Source organism: Capra hircus, chromosome 21, assembly GCF_001704415.2.
Source record: "Capra hircus breed San Clemente chromosome 21, ASM170441v1, whole genome shotgun sequence".
Taxonomy (NCBI): domain Eukaryota; kingdom Metazoa; phylum Chordata; class Mammalia; order Artiodactyla; family Bovidae; genus Capra; species Capra hircus.
Window position 1 is genome coordinate 33,671,171 of NC_030828.1, and position 6,079 is coordinate 33,677,249.

The window sequence follows — 6,079 nt, forward strand, 5'->3', positions numbered from 1 at the left end:
AGAGCCCAGTTGCAGGGGTTGAGGCCTGAGTAGGTGGGGGCAGCGGAGGCAGGACAGAGAACCCTGGAGTACCTGACCAGGGAGAGGGTGGTTGGAGGGAAGATAGGATGGAGAGTGAGCGTTTGCAGTTCAGCAGAGGTGAAGTTGGAATTGATCACAAGAACTTTTCTAGGAAGCGAAGGGGAAAAAAAGGAAGCGACCCCAAAATAGAATATGCAAATATGCAGAGATGGATGAGTTTTCTGAACAGATCCCTTCTCCTGATATAACTCAAATTTGGCTGGGCTGGCATGGGCTGGGCTGGCACAGCTTGCTGGGCACATGGGCCCCGGTTCTGCTCCTTGCCTCAGCCCCATATGGCCTGGGCCCCCGACCAAGCTCTGAGTCCTACCCTGAGGTGGCCTCTCATAGCCTCTGCCACAGCCTTTGGCAGTGAATGTGTGTTGAGGATGGGGGGTGGGGGAGTGGTATTTAGGCCTCCCTCTATCTGCTTACCCAGCCTCTCCAAACCCGCTCGGGCCCTGGGTTGGGGTTGGATCAGCTTGGCTGTGCCCCTGGCTCCCCTGGGGCCGGCCTCATTTTGGCTCCTATAGACTGCAGTTGCTGGTAACAGAATTCTGCCTCCTGTATGCCTGAAATGCCTTTTGCGGACGCCCAGGCACTGCCCTACTCCACCTTGGCAAAAGCAGCTCACAGCAATGCAGGGCAACAGTATTCATTTATCAAGCACCCTCTCTGTGCCAGTCACAGCTAGGCACTCGCATATGCCATCTCAGTTGATCCTCACAACCACCCTGAAAAGTAGACCTTATTATCCCCATTTACAGATGAGTGCTTCCCGTTAACCGGACATGACTGTGCCAGGAGATGGGCCATGCTAGAACTTGGGCAGGATTGAGTCCGTGCGATTCCATCAATGCACGCACCTGGGGCCTCATGCCTGCCTGGCAGGCCGGAAGCCACTCAAAGGGCCTGAAGGGTCTGCTCACTACTTATCCTTCCTGGAAGTGGAAGCCTGAGTCCTGGAGGGAAATCAGGCTTCTAAGTCAGACTGACTGAAGTGTAGGTCTCTTTTCCACGGAGAACCTAACCTCTTGGAGCCTCAGTTGTGTCCTGTTTGACATTTTCCCTCAACATTTGTAAGTGGACATTGACAACATGTATACCAGAGATGTCAAGGCACTCAGAGCTGGGCTGGTGAATGTTCCAGATGACCGATGGAGTCAAGATCCTGACGATGAGGCACCCCTGACAGGAGGGACAGAAACAGGGACACTCTGAGGTCCTGTGGGAGGAAACCAGAACACCACTTGCTCTTCTGCATGATGGGGTCTCCTTTCTTCCCCTCTTGGGCCCAGATCCAGACTCAATCTTTCTCAACCAGTCTCTCAGAAAGCCACTGCTGATGGATGGGAATTGGTTCAAGGACCACCCTAAGCTAAGATCAACAAGATTTAGCAACCCAGTATCTCAGCCCAACAAGGCAGTGCCTCTGGAGGGGCTGTAATAGGAGCGGAGAAGTCTTTCCCGTTCTTGACTCCTCTCTCTTCTAGGTGCTGTATCTGATCTACACCCCAGTCTCAGAAGGAGATGGTCACAAACCAGACTGCCTAGGGCGGTCTCAGTAGGTGTTTGTTAAATGACTAGTTGATGATGTCCTAGGGACCAACCAGGATTAGAGAGACCAAGTAAAGCCCCATGTGGGACCAAGTTGGAAATGGAGTTATTTACCCTGAAAAAAAAAAAAAAGATTTCAGGGGACATGACCTCTGTGTTGAAATCTCTCTCTGAAGGGCTCTATTGCAAGAAGAGTGATTAGATGTGGTCTGTGAGGACAGAGGCCTTAGAGGACAGATTTGGGACCACTGGGTAGGAGTCTCCCGCTGGGGAAGAAGCCTTTGTTTGTCAGAGCTAAGGAGATGGGCAAGGCTGCCTTGGGGGTAAGCGCATCCTCACTGGATGTAAGCAGATGCTACATGACATCCAAAAGGGCTGTTGTAGGGGCTCCCAGGTTGGACTGAACGGCCTCTGAGGGTTACTTCTGACCCCAAGAATTGGGGTGTCCAGGAAAGAAAGTGAGTGTGGGAAATCACGTGTTTGCATGCATTTCTTTTCCTCATTCAGGTGGCCCTAGCAGGCGTAAGGATCACATCAGAACCGGAAGGGTCCTGGGACGCCGCCTATCCTCCAGAGATTTAAAAGCATGTTTATTTCAGCCTACAAACAAGAAGCAAATGCAGAAGGTAGAATGAGGAAGCTTTGTCTACTCTGGTCTAGATTAGATAGACCAGAGAGCTGCTGGTTTAGCCTCTCTTTCTCATTTTGTAAACAAAGAAATAGAGGCCTGGCCTGGGATAGGGTCTTGCTTAATGTGAGTCAGTGGCCAAGCTGGGACTTGATCCCTGGCCTCCCAGCCATATCTGGTCAGGAGACTGTGTTAGTCTTGATGGATTCCGCGTGACTCCCACAAGATCCTGCTCTGCCTCAGGCCTCGGGCGCTGAGAATGAAGCCTCAGAGATGGATCTGAGGGGAGGGGAGGGGAGAAGTAGGGTGGAGCAGAGGGAGGAGTTTGACTCCAGGAAGTCTTGGGAGCAAGTAGAGTTGCCCCTTAAACAAGCAGGGTTAGTGGTGTTGACCCACTGTGCAGTCGAAAATCCATGTATGACTTAAGGTCCAGCCTCTGACTCTGCTCTTCTGCATGTGAGGATATAACCAACTGGGGATTGGTTAAATCCCATGCAGTTCCAACCATGCAGTTCCATGCAGTTCCAACCCATGTTGTTCAAGGGTCAACATTTAGTCTCTGCTAACAGTCTGCTCTGTTCTGAAATGGCCACCAGGTGGCACTCTCACCACAAGCCCAATGCCATATGGGCAGAGTTTGGGGGCTAGGAATGCTGGGCTGCCCCTGGAAGCCATGGGGGGCACCTATCATGTTTTGAGGTGACCTGAGTGCCCTGACGGGGCTTTCCTGGTGGCTCCCCTGGTGGCTCAGCGGTAAAGAACCTTCCTGCAATGCAGGAGACGTGGGTTTGATCCCTGGGTTGGGAAGATCCCCTGGAGAAGGAAATGTCAAGCCACTCTAGTGTTCTTGCCTGGGAAATCCCATGGACAGAGGAGCCTAGCAGGCTACAGTCCATAGAGTTACAAAGAGTCGGACATGACTTAGCCCAAGTGCCATGACAGAAGGAGAAAAGTTGTCTGTCTTCTCTGCCACTCTCTTGTTTATCGCTGAATGTCCCCCCTGTGGATTTTTAATTTTTGTCTCTCAACTTGGCTGGCCAGACTCTGATTTTAGCAGTTTAAGGTAGGACCAGTCATATAAAACTGTGTCAAGAATGACTAGGACAGGGAACAGAGATGCAAGAATGAAATGCTGCTGGGAAGGGTTGACGCTCAGGACTAAGAAAGGTGGTGGAAGTTCTGAGAACTTCTCCATTTAGGGTGATTCTGAGCTGGCCTAGAAGGAAGAGGTAGCCCTGGGTAGGAGGAGAGAGCTAGACATTTGAGGGGAACATCCAATCAGAGGGGTAGGGGTGGGCAGACCACTGAGGGAAGCATGAGGTGTGGTATCAGAGTCTGCATGAGCCGAGGAGGGCTTTCTCTGCCTTGCCTTGTCCAGCCCTGATCCCTGACATGGGCTACCAAGAGCTGGGCCAAGTCAGTGATGGCTGAGGCTGTTGTGGCCATGCCTACAGTTGTGATACAGTCATGGGCCTATACATCATGAGCACACAGTAAGTTGGAATTCCCAGCCGTGGCTTACATGACTATAAATATCTGACTTGTGAATTATTTTAAAACTGGGAGTTTCAACAAAAACTCATTTTTAGCTTCTGTTGAACACTAGCTGCCCGTTTCACTGAGTGTACTTTCCTATGGCCTCAGGGCTCAAGCTGAGTAGCAGCTGCCCTGTAGACAGATCACCCTGGTCTCTCAGCCCCTGCAATGGGTGCTGGTGGTGATTGGGGGACAGGAAGAGTTGCTGTTACTGGAAGCTGTAGGTCCTTGCTGGGCACCAAGCTCTGAGCCTCTTGAAGGCGCTGTTGTGGGCTTGGGCTCTTTATCCTGCCATCCTCATACCTCCCACCGACCTCTTGTTAGGGGTGGGTCATTTCTTTGAAGACCAGGTGTAGTCATGGACTCAGGGTTGGGGAGGGGTCAGAGGAAGCTTGGAGTGTGAGGAATGCTCTGAGTAGGGCCCTGAAAGGTCTTGCTCGGAAGGCTTCCAGGGCCTCTTGCGGCTTTGGAGCTCTGAACCTCACGTCTGTGTGTGTCCATTTCTCTGATTCTGCAAGGGGTCTTCTTGGATTTGGCACTGCCTCCACAGGGAGAACTGGTTCAAGGTAGTTTTCTCCTAGACAGAAGCCCTTGCCTCATTTCTTTCTCCCAGCCTCCTCCCCTGACTCCCCCCAGGAGGAGCTGCAGGGAGGCGGAAGGCAGGAGGAGTGTGCCTCTGCCTCAGACATGTCAGCATCCACATCTGTTGCTTCCTCTGCTGGTCCATTTCCCATCACTGGCTGTGGCCATCCTTGGTCCAGGCCCCAAAGCCAGCCTTGGGCCCCAGTGAGGAAGGCAGGCTCCTGTACCTGGACCATTCTGATTTGACTTCCTTCATTACCATGCCAGACCCTGGCGCTCTGCTTTCCCCACCCTGGGTACCTCTTCCCCTTCATGCCCAGAGTCTAGCTGCACTCTCCCACTAGAGTTACTGCCCCAAATCACTTTTATGGGCTCAGTTCTCACCTCCCCTGGCTGCCTGTAGCCAACCAGTTGTGGGCTGCCATCTGGCGCTGGCCCTTTGCCCCTAGGTTGGTTGGCCCGGGGTGTCCACTGGTGGTGAAGCAGGTGCTGAGATGAACATGGAGGAGCCTAGCCAGAGGGCTCCCCCTTTGACAGGAGGTGGGACAGTCTTCAGCACTACCCCATCACCCCCACCCCAGCCTGGAAAAAAATTCCCTGGCACCTGCCCCAGTTTCCATCTGCTGCCCTATTGCTTGGGATGCTGAGCCCAGCCCCTGACCTGCCCTCCTCTTGAACACCTGGTAACCTGGGCCCTGTTCGGGTGCTTCTGAGGACTGTTTAGGTCCAGCCCCACACCGAAGGCAGCCACAGAAGGGTGGACTGCACTGAGAGCGTTATGATAGAGAAGGTAGGGGTGTGGGTCCCAGAGAGACTGACTGGGCTGCCATCCCAGCCCTCCTCTAATGAGCTGTGTGACCTTGGGCACACCTCTTCCTCTTTCCATGTTTGCAAAAGGAGCCCAATAATAATACCTACCTCTTAAGACTATGAAGATGAAATGAATTCAAATGAGGCTCTGAAACATGCATGGCACATAGTAACCTCAGCATGAGCTATTGCTATTGGAGTCCCTAGCTCCTTTCCATCAGCTGAGTTTGGGCAGATCCCTCTCCCTCCCTGTGCCTCAGTTTCCTTTTCTAATACAGGGTTATATTCTCTCTCTCACTAAGGGAGAGAGCAGAGAATGTAGGACTGGCTGGGAGAATGTAGGTGGAAGTGGGTTGTGTTGTGAGTTGCTGTGCGTGTGGGCAGTGTTATCATCAATTCTGAATTCTCAGTTCTTAAAGGCAGGGTAGGCAATTTCTTAATTTGCTTATCTTTGCAGAGAGGGCAGACACTGGGGCCATGCAGCTCAGCTGATGGGGCCCTGGGCTGGAAACAGAGTGTCAGTGTTGAGGTCAGCCTGGGCCAGGACATGCTGCTGGCTTCAGGGCCACAGGCTTGAGTGTAGGACTGGGGCGGCTGGGCTGTTCAGCTGTCCATGGCCTCCCTCTCTTTGGGGCTTGTACCTCTGGGCATCAGGAATCTGTTGGCCCTTCCCAGTGGGCCAGGAACCTAGTTCTGCACTATCCCTGGAGGCATCTTAATTTCATCTTTTGGCCTGTTGGGGTGTCTTAGGGGCACTTGGGGAAGAAGGAGAGGATAACTGGAAACAAAGTATGAAATGGTAAGGCCGAACTTCCTGGTGATAGCCTTTTCCTGGGGCTGCAGGCTGGGCAGAGGGTTGGCGCTGGGGCTGGGGCCAGGGCAGCCTGCTCCCTGTCTTTGGTGGTG